Below are 14,293 nucleotides of genomic sequence, written 5' to 3' on the forward strand. Positions count from 1 at the left end.
AATGCGTAGAGACACGTATTTTGGGCACTTTGCTATTAATGCTTAATTGATGCTAAAATTCAGAATAGATGCTAAATTGGTAAAATATGCGAATATATGCTAAAATAACAAACAAAAGTGAAATTTGCATAAAATTTATAAAATAAATAGACAATTTAGAAGAATCTTCCTATGTTTTTGCCCATTTATTATGTGAAGAAATTGAGGGGATAAAACAGAGCTTGCAGTTTACCATAGACGGTGTTTTTTCTGTCGAAACCAAACAACTGCTTTTGTCTACTATTGTAAACAAAAGAAGACAGTTGGAGCTGTGTATCCAAAAGGCTGCTCAAAAAAGCGTCTTACAACTATACTCGCACTCAAGACTAAATGAGACAAATCTATTCCTCCGAACATTGAGTAGACTATTCAATCCATCTGTGGCAGGTTCAAAATCTGATATTAATGTTAAAGAAACAGTTTTGTTTTTTTAGAAACCTGCCATTGTTTTATGTATTAACAGAGGCTCAATGCTTGGGAGGATATCAGCACTTTTAAGACAATTAGTATAGAATATAAAAAGTGAATCCACGCCGGATATATTGCTATTATTGATGGCAACAAAAATTAAATATGAAGAGTTTGGTTGTGCCGCTATAAAATCGATTTGGTGTCCCGTCAATAGTGTGGATGCTTAAAAAGTATTTTAGTAAATACAATATAATTGTTACCGATCGTCGCACGAATCTCAAAAAAGAATCTGTAGAAATATGCTCCATTTTAAGCTTTAATCAATTTTAATTCGTATTATATTTTTATATTCATATTTTTTGTCTTTGTATTTTTATATTCATGTTTTTTCATTGTAATTTTAATTTCAAAACATTTTTGAATTTTTCTATTATTTCTCTTTAAATTGTATATATATATATGTACATATATAAATTTTATTAAAATTTATCGAAATTTTTTATTATTTGAAATTAAACTCTTCATAAAAATAGATGCTAAATTGAACATTTTTAATGCCCTAAAACGCTAAAATGCAAAATGAAAATGCTAAAATTGATTAAAATAGATGCCCAAAATACGGGTCTCTAGTAATGCGCGATGCCGAAGTATACACGCCATCCACTCCCACCCACCCACTGTCAATTACATACTTTTTCACTTTTTCAGAATGACGTACGAACGTAACGATAACATTTATTATGACTATGCGTGCGTAATCGAAGGTTAGTAGAAACATCGAGAAAGAAGACTAGCCAGATAAACATCTACGTTTTGACTCAAAAAGAACTCGAAATTAAGTCGATTAGACACATCGCTCCTTCATTTCGGATGTGACAACTCAGTTTTTAAACGTCTCATTTAGTCAAATACGTTAAAAAACTAACAAAGTGAAACTAATAAAGCTTGTAAAGCGGCTGTGATGCGACATAATAAGTAGTAGTAATGTTTATCATCAGTGGCGGATTATCGAACAGCAAATTTGTGGCCTCTAAATTTAAGGGGCCTCCAAATCGTTCTGAGACAATATATAATTCGGAAATTCCTATACATTTTGCCATAAAATATTGGAGTTTACGACTATTTTTTTATGTAAAGTACAAAGCTTTGCGATAATTGCTCTCATCGTCGTCGATTGTTTGGCCTTTCTAGATAAATTTCACTGCTAAAAAAGAATTCGTTAACTAATTACATTAAAAATGCCAGAATATCGGAACAACTTGAAGAACAGTCTTCTGAAAGAATTGAAGAGCAGCGCCTGAAAGGAACGAAGACCAACTCCTTGAAAGGACCGAAAAGCAGCACTGTAGAAGAACTGAAGAACTGGAGACGTAAAAAAATAAAAGTAGAGTATACAGAGAGAAACCGAACATATTATAGAAATATCTCTGAATCAAATTTTAATTGTGTAAAAGCAAAAAGTAATAATGAACCCTGACACAGGTTGATATTTTCAGAAATAATAAAAAGCAAATCCATTTATTGTTATGTATGTAAACCAGACCTGGGCAAAACTCGGCCCCCGGGCCGCATGCGACCCGCTGAGTATTTTGGTGCGGCCCATGAGCATACATAATTCCAATTAAATTCCTAAAAAGTTAACTTTTTTCTGATCTAAAATTTTTTTTTGATTTGTTAAATGTTTTATCGTTTCTGAGATACATTCTAAGATACAATTCGAATTTGGGTCAAACTATACTACAAACTTTAATGAGCAATTATCATCAATATTAGAATCTCGATAAAACATTTAACTCGATAGCTATCGACGAAAGTAATGATCGACAAGATACCACACAGTTATTCATTTTCATACGCGAATGTAACTCTAAATTTGAAATCATTGAAGAGCTTTTGTCATTGAAATCACTTAAAGATCAAACAACATGAGCTGATATTTTTGAAAAAATTGTTAATTGTTTAAAAAATATAATTTACAATGGAACAAATTGGTAAGCATAACAACTGACCGAGCACCAAGTTTAACCATTAAAGAAAATCCAGGATAAAATTTGCAAAAATTGTCCTGATTACAATTTAATTATAATTATAATAATGTACAAACATGTGTTAAAAGTTGAACATGTGACATCTTGTATTATTAAACTTGTAAATTTAATACGATTGAGTGGCTTGAAACACAGACAATTCATTGCTTTTCTTCAAGATATTGAATCTGGGTAAAAATATTTTATTTATCATAATCATATTCGATGGCTTAGCCTAGGAAAAATACTTCGGCGAGTATGGGATACAAAAGAAGAAATCGTTCTATTTTTAAAAATGAAAAATATTATCGACTTATCCGAATTAACTGATAATGACTGGCTGTGTGATTTTGCATTTACTTTGGACATCGGACACATTTAAATACTATCAACACAATTTTCCAAGGGGAAAATTTATACGTCCATGATATGGTGAAAAGTTTGAATGGATTTAAATTAAAACTACGACTTTTTCTTCGCCATTTATTTATTAAACGGGTAGACCACTTTTCAAACATGAAATTGCTTAAAATACCATAAAATAAATTTGAAGAATATGGTGAAATTATCAACGATTTAAGTAGTGAGTTTCCATGAAGATTTGGCGACTTCCGAAAAATTGAGATAGGCTTGGCAATTATACGAGATCAATTGCAATATACATATATTGATAGCGTCTCGACGGAGATATAAATCAAGATTATATATTTGCAGTGGGATGCTGATTTAAGGGAATTACACCGTCATGAAGAAATTTGAAAAATTTTACAACGCCCTTAATACGGAAAAATTCGACAAACTTAAAAAATGCTGGTGGTTTTTTAATCAACCTAACATACAAATGTATTTTTAGCAAACATTTTCAATTATGAATATCAATAAAAATTCTTTACAATCAAGCATCACAGATGAAAATTTACAAGCATTTTTAAGAATTTCAACTACAAAATTTTCTCCTGATAAAAAAAAACTGTTAAAGATGTAAAACAGTTTCATTCGTCAAATTAAATTATTTTTTTGTATGGAATGTAAAAAAAAATATATTTAAATTAGTTCAGGTGCGTTATATTATTTTGATTTTGTTCCAAATTTGTATGTTTTTTTTTATCATCGACTCAACGATGGAATATTATTTTAAGTAATATTTTGAATAACCAATATTTAAAAAGAATAAATAGTACGCGATGGGCGTCTAGAATACAGACTGTTTTTGCTTTATAATCAAAATACTAAAGAAGGTCTTATTAAAATCAGTACGTCCGTATTTGAAAAACCTATGGGAAAACTGAAGACAAAAAAATTGGCGTTTTATTTCGATTAATATGAGACTGCCTTACTAACTATTTTGCGGGATAAATTGTTACAGCGCATCAATGCTACAAATAAATCATTGCAAAAAATGCAGCACAATTTGTTGTTGGGAACAAGATTGATAAAATCCCTTTCAGAATTTATTCAAAACACGAGAAATTAATTCAGTGAAATCGAAAAAGATACTAACATTCTTACTGAAAATCATAAATATAAAGACACTAGTCGTAAAAAATTAAAATTGTAATTTGGAGAGATGTGCAATGAAGTTATGATATGATAGTTTACTTAAAGATTTTCAATTTTTTTTATTTTGAAATAAGTCAAATGTGTTTAAAGGAATAATTTCAAAATATAACAATGATATTGACACATCAAAAGCGAAAATATTAAGAATCCTGTCGATAATTATAAATTATTAATTGGAGGTTTAAAAACAAATTATTAATTGTTTCAACGTTTCCAAATGTTGAAACAATTTTAAGAATATTTCTAACGCTTTCTATAAGCAATGCAAATAGCGAACTTAAATTGTTTTTAAAACGAGTTAAAAACAATTTAAGGAATTCGTCAAATCAAAACAATTTAAATAATTTATCGATGATGTTTATTAAAAGTGATGTCGTGAATTTATTAGATTGTGATAACTAGTCACCGGAGCCTGAGGGGGCCGTGTATTGTTCAAAGGTTGTAAGTGCATTGTTAAAGGTTTGCCGAACAATGGATAGCACTGTGACTATCCTACCTCTAGTGATAACACTAACAACATAATATGTAGATAAATTTGCGGCATCAAAAGCTCAAAAAGTACTAAATTAAAATGTTTTCCTTTTTTTCTTGTTTGTAAATAGATAATTGTTTATATAATTGTACATATAACATATAATTTTTTGTTTGTACAAGTTTGTAAATATATTTTTATTATTTAATAAACAACTGTAAATACAAAATAACACACGTTTTTTTTATAATGTTCATACCTGCAATTCACAATTGAAAAAAAAAGTCACTTTATGATTAGTGGGGGGGGGGGGCTCTAAATTACGTTGCGCCAGTGGCCTCTGAATCCGCTGAAGATTACTATTTGTATTTTCATTGAATTCCACCTCAATGATATTATGTATTAATAATGTCATACTTGTTTCCCGAAGAAAACAAAATAGACTTCAGTCTTCACCATCATAAACATTACTACTACTTATTATGTCGCATCACAGCCGCTTTACAAGCTTTATTAGTTTCACTTTGTTAGTTTTTTAACGTATTTGACTAAATGAGACGTTTAAAACTTGAGTTATCACTTCCGAAATGAAGGTGCGATGTGTCTAATCGACTTAAGTTCGAGTTCTTTTTTAATCAAAACGTAGATTTTTATCTGGCTAGTCTTCTTTCTCGGTGTTTCTACTAACCTTCGATTATAATTTAATTTAAGGGCTTCAATTATACATAATTTAATTAATTTAATATTTTAAGACACTAATCGTATGACCCCCTGAACTTCTCAAGTCCATTATAATCCATCTATTTGTTCTACAGTTTTGTGTTTATAATAAACTTTTACTAAATATTATTAATTATTATCGATTGGCACTGTTTTCATTCTTATTTGCATAATATAGGCTTAATCTATTTAATACACATTTTTAACAACTTTGTTTGATAACACTGTTCGACAGGAAAAATGGTTCAGAGACGAGATATGACTTTTCTTATAGATCTATGCCCAGTAAACACGAATCTGGTAATAAAAAATGTTGATTGGCTCGAGATTCGGAGATATGTATATGTATGTACGTATGTGTTTTTCAAATCGCGCGATTTTTCTATATCTTGGTGTTGTTCGGTTGATGTCTCAAAATCTATCAATTTCCTGTTCAAAATGAATATTGGAATCTATAGTCGGGTATTTTATCTTTCATTTGTAATAATTTTCGGCTTTCAAAACAAAAAGTAGTCGTTAAGTTGAAATCAAAATATTCCAATATAAGTAAATTTGGGCATGCGCGATGCGCTGTCACTTTGGGCATTCATTTTTATTCAATTCAAATACATATTTAAATTGAAAAAAAAAATGAAACATCTACGAGTAAATCATCCGTACTTATTAATGGATCGCATTATTTTTTCAAAAACTTTTTTTTATTTTTTTCAAATTTATTTTTATTAATACAATAAATCAAAAAAACTTTTTTTCGAACCATCGTAAGTCGAGGACTACCTGTAAAATAATTATTTTTTTATATCGGCCGCTCAAATGGCGGCTTTCGTTGATCCAAATTACGATCTTTTACCGAGTGCACAAGTTTGTGCACGCAGACCCCTAGTATTTTCCACAATTTCTAACAAACTAACGGAACGCGTTCCGACTTGCCGGAGCATTACTGCGGCCCGCTCCAGCCCCACTACAACACTGGTCTTAATGCATTAATATTATTGAATAGCAAGCTATAACATGTTGTTCCATTAAAACGTGGTAATCATTCATCAAGTTTAAATCGAGTAAATATTTATTTTTTTGGATTAATTATATTTTTGACTTTTCTAAAAAGAAAAAGGTGCACTTCCGACTTAGCACACTTCGTTTAATTTCCTTTACATGATAGTGATATCATACATACATATAAATGGATTATATTTTTGAATGAGCAATAAAAGTGACTACGATTCGATGGATTTTCATTAAATTTATGATATTACTTAATTAATGTAAATAATGTATATTCTATAAATAATATTTTACTTGCGGTCCGACGTTCACTTTTAATTCCTATTTGCGGCCCTTCATTCGAAAAGTTTGCCCAGGCCTGTTATAGATATATAATTTCTTGGATACACAAATTGGTTTCGTAGGAAAACGTGAATATTTTTATTTGTAAAAATAATATTTATTTATTTACATATACGATAAAAAAATATTATTTTGTAAAAATCACTATACATATTAATTTTATATGAATATGTAAAGTTTCAGCTGAATCTATTTAAATAATCAAAAAAGATATAATAGTTTAAGCATATACACATGGTTTTACGTATGTACATATAATACTTGTATAATTTCAGAAAAAAATCTTAATTTACCTTTATTAGATCCTTTTTGAAGCCAGTGTGTTGATTTCTGACAGTTAGGTTTGACATCATTGGCTACACAATAGTCAAGATCTTCGTTCAAAGTATCAGATGATACTAATTGGAAGCTTATGAATATAAATCGGAACCACGTCGACAGCTTCGGCAGCATTTTCTCCGGATTACTCCGTCGTGCTACCAGGTCGAGTGACTTTTTCGCACTGAATCGATTTCGAAGACTATCGACATTTTCTTAGCACGATTTTTCTATAAACGCTTTCTTTACGACGAAATAAAAAATGAACAAATTTCGTTCGGATATTTTTTTGTCATTCAATGGTTGAACGAATGCGGCTTTAAAATGGTGAAAGTTTTCAACCACACAATTTCCCATAGCAACAATTTGTTCCACTATGGCAGTATATTTACATATAATATGTACATAGGAACATCAGTTTTACGATATAATCTTTTAAATTTGATGTTTACCTTTACAAAACCATGTATATATGTATTTGTAATAATAATAAAAACGCAAATAAGCAAATGAAAGAGCGATTACATATTCTAAACGACTAACCATCGTATTTTTCGGCCTGCATAAATACATGATACATATGAACATGATATATTTACATATGTATATCACTTTAAGTCAAGATATTGCTGAAAAACTATTTGAGTATGTACATACATAAATACATTTAAATATATTTATTCATTTCAATCGATTAAATTCCGAACATTCGATACCAAACTCAAACGACATCTATTATACGGATAATATACACTAGTAAAAAGGTGCACTTTATCAATAGTAGGCCTTGTAAGATGAAGTTTTTACAAGGTTTTTTTTTCTTTTTGTAATGAATGAACATATAATTGTAATGTTTTCCTATTATTCATATATCGATGTTTAATCTTTAATTGCTAAAAAACGTTTCTTCTTACTATTGGACGTGTCAAAATCAGTGAAAATGAGCTTCCGGAGTTTTCTCAAAAATAGATCAAACCAACTGATCATTGTTCACTGCTCGACGAAAGGTTTTTATAAAGCGTTTTTATTTAATACCAGTTCATCTATTTGATATCACTTGTGGAATCCTACATTAGGTTTGTATAGCACTTACATATGTATATATGTCGTTTAATAGAGCAAAAACGAAGCTTTTTAGAGATAATAAGCAGTTAACCTGGTAGTTCAGTTAGTTCTTGCCTTAAAATAAGTCTCAAAGTTTACAACAATAAAATTCGAAATGATTAAGTGTGTGTGGCAGCGGTTTTACTTTATAAATATGTAGTAGTAGTACGTAGTAACAATAGAAGAAGTGTTGTGGTTATACGAAAATTTGACCTCGAGATTTTGTCTGATTTGAATTCAATATCGATCAATGATCACATTTTCGTGGTTTTAAAAAAAGTGTGTGTATTGTTATCAGTTACAGAAATGCTGCGACGCTACGACGTTTTTTTTTCAAAATTTTAGGTTGACCGTAATTCATAATACCTCCCCTTATACATATGTAGGTCTCATCTTTTTTATACGTCTTTTTGGTTTTAAACTTTGTACTGAAACTTTTTGTACATAAATTACATAAGCTAGTATTTTTAAGAGCTTTTTTTTGTAATATTTTAACCTCAACCAAAAGTATGTTTACTTTTAGTAGTTTTTTGAGTCGAACCAAAATTTAATATTTAGAAGTTGAAGCTTAATATCAAGTAATCTATAAAATTTAATGAAGACCCGTTAATCGAAGTGGTAGTTTACTCTTGTTCACTTGTTCTTCTACTATTTTTTCAGTCTTAAATATGTTTGTTCATCTTGAATTTTTTTTGGCATTTCTTATGTTCCCCAAATACATAAACAAAGTCATGAATTGGTCACATCCGAATATTTTTTAGTGAAAATGACCCTCCCACTCCCATGTGTGTTTTAAATAGAGGTAGGACTGGAAGCGTGCCGTTCTTCGGGTTCGGATTCGGGATCCGGGCTTCAAAACCCGCCGGATCCGGATATTTAAAATTTCGAGTATTAACGTAAAAATTCAAATTGATTTTCAGTCGATACATTGAAAATATCCAAATATGTATGTATGTGTTATTTATAGATTCTGCGTGTACATGATTCATATAAGACCTTATTTGTTAGAGAACTTGATTTTACGACTTGTGAGTTATGAGAAAACTGCGAACAATCGAACGGATTTTGCTAATTTTGTACTGAAATTCGGCTAAATATAGAATTTCACCCATATATAGTCTACATATTTCTAGAATTTTCCCTTAGACTACTCTAGGACTTCAGAGAGTAAACATCGTTTCAACATTTCGTTAACGGTAAGTACTTTATTTGAATTATTTCTTGTAATTCTCTTAAACAAATCAGTTAATTCTTGACCGAATATAAGTATAGTTTTCATTATATTTTTCGGAAATTAAGGGACACAAAATCACATATTTGCTAAATGTGCCGATAATTTTGGTATGAGCCAAAACCACTATTTCAATTTGACTTAATACACAAATTGTTATCATTTCTTTTAATTCGATACGTCTAGAATCTTGTGAAAGCAAAATAAACGTATTACAGGCCACCAGTATTTTTTTAAATATTATTAAATGGAAAACATTATATTAAATTTTTTGCGAGATATTTCTTGAAATGAAGAAAAGTGGACTTATGCCACTTTCAAACATTGCGGCTAATACATATGTATGTACATCAGTGGCGTATATTGGGTGTGTGCTAGGTGTGCGGCGCACACCCGTGAAAACCAAAGACCACATAAAGTAGTATTTTAATACAAAATAATGTGTTGTTGTATAAACAGGCATTGATGTGTATGGTGTATTTACCGCGTGCGCTAAATGTATGGTGTGGTGTATGGTGTGGTGTGCAGTCTGCAGCGTGTTGTGTGATGTTAGATGTAGTTTGTGCGCCGCGACGAGAGAATACCTATGCCGTGCAGCAAATTGGTGGGTTTGGTTGGAGTGTGCAGGCGGATATTCGCTTGTATAGGTTTGTTCGCGATATTAAGACGTACGGTGTGCTACGACTTCAGAGCACCGCGCACCGCACCGCACCGCACCGCACCACTCGGCAATTGACCGAATGCGATGCGGCACGTGGTCTCGTACTTTTTCGCACATTCGTATTTTTATGGTCATATTATTACCTCTAATAACTAATAATGGCTAACAGTGTTCAAGACATTTTAACTATTCCGTTTTCAAATAGAAGTTTTGAGATAAAATTAAAAATAATTAAAGATGGGAAACCGTGTCCGTCTCTTCCAAATTTATCCAGTTTGCATAAAGAAAAAACAAAAGTTTACACTAGACATTTTTGCGTTTCAAATTATAAAAAATTCGAATGGATTACAGGCTGTGAAATTCGATCCAAACTTTTCTGCTGGCCATGTTTATTGTTCTCCAAAGATATTAATGTGTGGAACAAAGAAGGATTTGCTGATCTCAACCATTTGACAGCAGCACTGAAGAAACACGAAGGATCGCAGGCACACGTTCAATCATTTCTTTCCATACAAATGTTTGGCAAACAACGAATCGACGTATTAATTGACAGTCAACGTAAAGCCGAAATAAGTCGACATAATGGCGTTCCCCAAGGATCTCACATGGGACCAGTCCTATTCAATATTTTTATAAATGATATTATAAATATATTTAATGATGTTAAAGTGCTCTTATTTGCAGACGATTTAAAAATATTTAAATGTATAAAAGACACTAACGATTGTGCTACTTTACAAACTAATTTAAACTCATTAAACGATTGGTGTTCTTTTAATAAATTATATTTAAACATTAAGAAGTGTTCTGTTGTCAGGTTCAGTAGGTCAAATAACAAAATTATTTATAATTATCATATAAATAATGAATCATTACCATCATCATCGCTAATTATAGATCTAGGAGTTATTTTTGACGACAAATTAACTTTTAATTCTCATATAAATTTTATCACAAAAAATGCCATCAAAACACTTGGTTTCTTAATAAGAAATAGTACTCACTTCAAAAATGTAAATACGATTAAAATTTTATACACCACTCTGGTTAGAAACCAATTAGAGTACAATTCTACCATTTGGTCTCCTTATTTAATGAAACAAATTAACATAATAGAGTCAGTGCAAATAAAGTTCACTAGATTCATCAAATTTAAATTTTTTAAAAGTCATAATCACTATGTCAGTAACGTTATTATTTATAGGAAACTTAATTTGCTAAAATTATATGACAGAAGGAAAATTAACGATATTTCAGTTCTGTGTGGTCTTCTTAATGGCACTATTAAATGCTCTGACTTGGTGAGTTTAGTGTGCTTCCATGTGCCGGGTAGATCAATTAGATGTAACCATCTTTTTGATATGCCCAGATTTACCACTAATTACTCATTGAACTCAGCTATGTTGAGACTGCACAGAGTTGGAAACGAATAATCCATGGTCGATTTATTCATTGTTAGTAAATATAACATGAAATCTATTTTATTTAAATATTTTTTTAATATAATGTAATTTATTTTGTAGTATATGAATGTATGTGTATTTTTCTTTTATATTTCATTTTAATTTTTTTTTCTTTTTCTTTCTCTATTTCCAACATGTAAAATGGTCAATTTTTTCTTGACCGTAAAATAAAATAAAATAAAATAAAATAAAAAAATAAAAAAATAATGAACAAGTAATTAAAAATAGAGATGTTTTAAAACGAATTATTAACGCAATAATCTATCTAGGAAAACAAGAACTGTCCCTGCGAGGTCACGACGAGTCATGTAATTCCGTAAACAAAGGCAATTACATTGAATATCTAAATGCTCTTCGAGAATATGATTCTGTTTTAGATACTCATTTAAATACTGCTACTACCTTTCGTGGTACTTCTCCAAGTATACAAAATGACATAATCGAAGCAATCGCTCATGTTATTAAAGTTCATATAAAAAATGAAGTAGAGTCAGCAAGTTTTGTTGCTATTATTCTCGATGAAACTTCAGATATAATGACAAAATCACAGCTCTCAACAGTTTTACGTTTTGTATGTAAAGGCAATGTACATGAACGGTTTATTAGTTTTACAGACGTTAGTGCTGATAAAACATCTAATGGTCTATTCCGTCACGTGGTGAACATAGTTGAAGAATTTAAAATTCAAGACAAATTGGTTGGACAGACTTATGATGGAGCAAGTGTAATGAGTGGACACGTAAATGGTTTGCAATCCAAAGTCCTCAATGCTTATCCTTTTGCTCTTTTTACACACTGTTATGCTCATGTATTGAATTTAGTATTGCAGCAAGGTCTTTCTGATATTAAAGAAAGTAAATCATTTTTTCAAACTTTAAATGGATTGTCTACATACTTTTCAAAATCTTCCAAAAGAGTATTCGCTTTACAGGAATTTGTGACAAAAAGACTTCCCTCTGTAGCACCCACAAGGTGGAATTTTACATCTCGTTTAAGTAGCACAGTACAACAATACAGAAGTCAATTTACAGATTTTTTTCGACATGTTATAGAAAATTGTGAATTATGGGACACAGATACTGTTATAAAAGCACGAGGGTTTTTAGGCTTTTTAGAGGATTTTCAAACAATTAAACTTCGTCAAATTTTTTCAAAACTGTTTGGAATAACTGATGTTTTGTATAACATTCTTCAATCTAAATCTTCGGACGTTTTATATTGTTGTAAAAAAATTAATGATGTTTTGCAGCAACTGAAATACGAAAGGGATAATAATTTTGAAATGTTATGGAATAATTATTTAAATGAAAAAAATGATGATCATGATCGTAGGCCACAAAGATTAAAAAATTATTCAGAAGTAGAAGATAAAACTTCATTTCGTCAATTATATTTCAAAATAGTTGATAGCATAATCGCACAAGTCGAACGTAGATATTCTTCACTTTCCAAATTAGAATATTTCCACCTTCTTTGTAATGATAAATATGACGAATATAAAGAAAATTTTCCAAATGTTTTAATTAATAAATTAAAAGATTTTTATGGATCACTGTTTGATTATATTCGATTGAAAAACGAACTCATTGTGCTATATTCCAGCTCTGAATTTCCAGAGAAACCTGTTCATGAATTAATACAATTCATGACAAAAAATAACCTCGAATCTGGTTTTAAAGAGGTGTTTAAGCTGGGAGAATTAATATTAACGATACCAAGCAGTACAGCTTCAGCAGAACGTTCTTTTTCGGCGCTGAAAAGAATAAAAACTTGCTATAGAGGTACGCAAGGTCAAGATAGATTATGTGGCCTTAGCTTAATTTCAATAGAAAAAAAGTTATTGGTGGAATTAAAACAGAAAGACACATTCTATGCAGACGTGATTGAAAAGTTTATGTCTCAGAAACGTCGCATTGAACTTATGTATAAATAACTAATAAATTAAACATTTTTGTAATGCAAAACGAGTATTTTTTTTTAATTGCTAATTTTATACCCTACGCCCTACGGCATACACAGCACACCCGGTATTAACACCCACCGTCCGCCACTGATGTACATATGCTATACGTGAAGTCATTATGATTTACTGCTAATATAAAATTTGAATTAAAAATATGTATATACCAATTACATTAATTTAATTACTCATGCAATATACCCCTGTCATATAAAATGTATGTAATTAATGTGTGTACCATATTATATTACAGCATCCAATATTAGGGTTTCTTTTAGATGTACATACATACGGACATATAGGGACAACATTAGTTTCTTCATTATTCATTTAGGATATATAATTATATCTCTGCTGAGATATAATTGTTTTAAGAATATTAATATTGACCTGTATTTATTTGTTAATTAATTTTAACTTCAGTAAACAAATAGCCTGATTAAAATATTTTATTAATTTTTATAACAAGCAATATTTCATTCTGTTTAATTGTCGATATTTCACATTACTTTACATAAAATGCATATATTATATTTAGTTATTGAAAAATATTTTTAGAATATATCGAATAACCTATTTTTTAGTTGAGTCTATTTTGAATATTATAATATATTACCAAAGAAGAAAAAACTACACTTTTCGCTACTAATTTCAACACACGAACCGTCATCAGTTATTTAAAGGTAAATTATCAAATGAAATGTTTCTGAATATAAAATTAATTGAGTATACATATACTATTATATTTAGATTATTATACTAGTATATTTGTGTTTGTATTTGTTTATTTATGTTTTTATCACCTTCTATAATATTTTTCCAGAATTTTATAATGAAACAAAATAAAAAATAAATAAAATTTGAATTTAAAATCTGGAAGTTTTTGATTTTAATTTTGAACCCGGATTCGTCGGGTTTTGAAAACCCGGGTTTTCAGAAACACTAGACTAGATATTTTATATTATTTTTCATAAAAAATA

This window comes from Arctopsyche grandis, chromosome 2 (assembly GCF_051622035.1).
Source record: "Arctopsyche grandis isolate Sample6627 chromosome 2, ASM5162203v2, whole genome shotgun sequence".
In the NCBI taxonomy this organism is placed as follows: domain Eukaryota; kingdom Metazoa; phylum Arthropoda; class Insecta; order Trichoptera; family Hydropsychidae; genus Arctopsyche; species Arctopsyche grandis.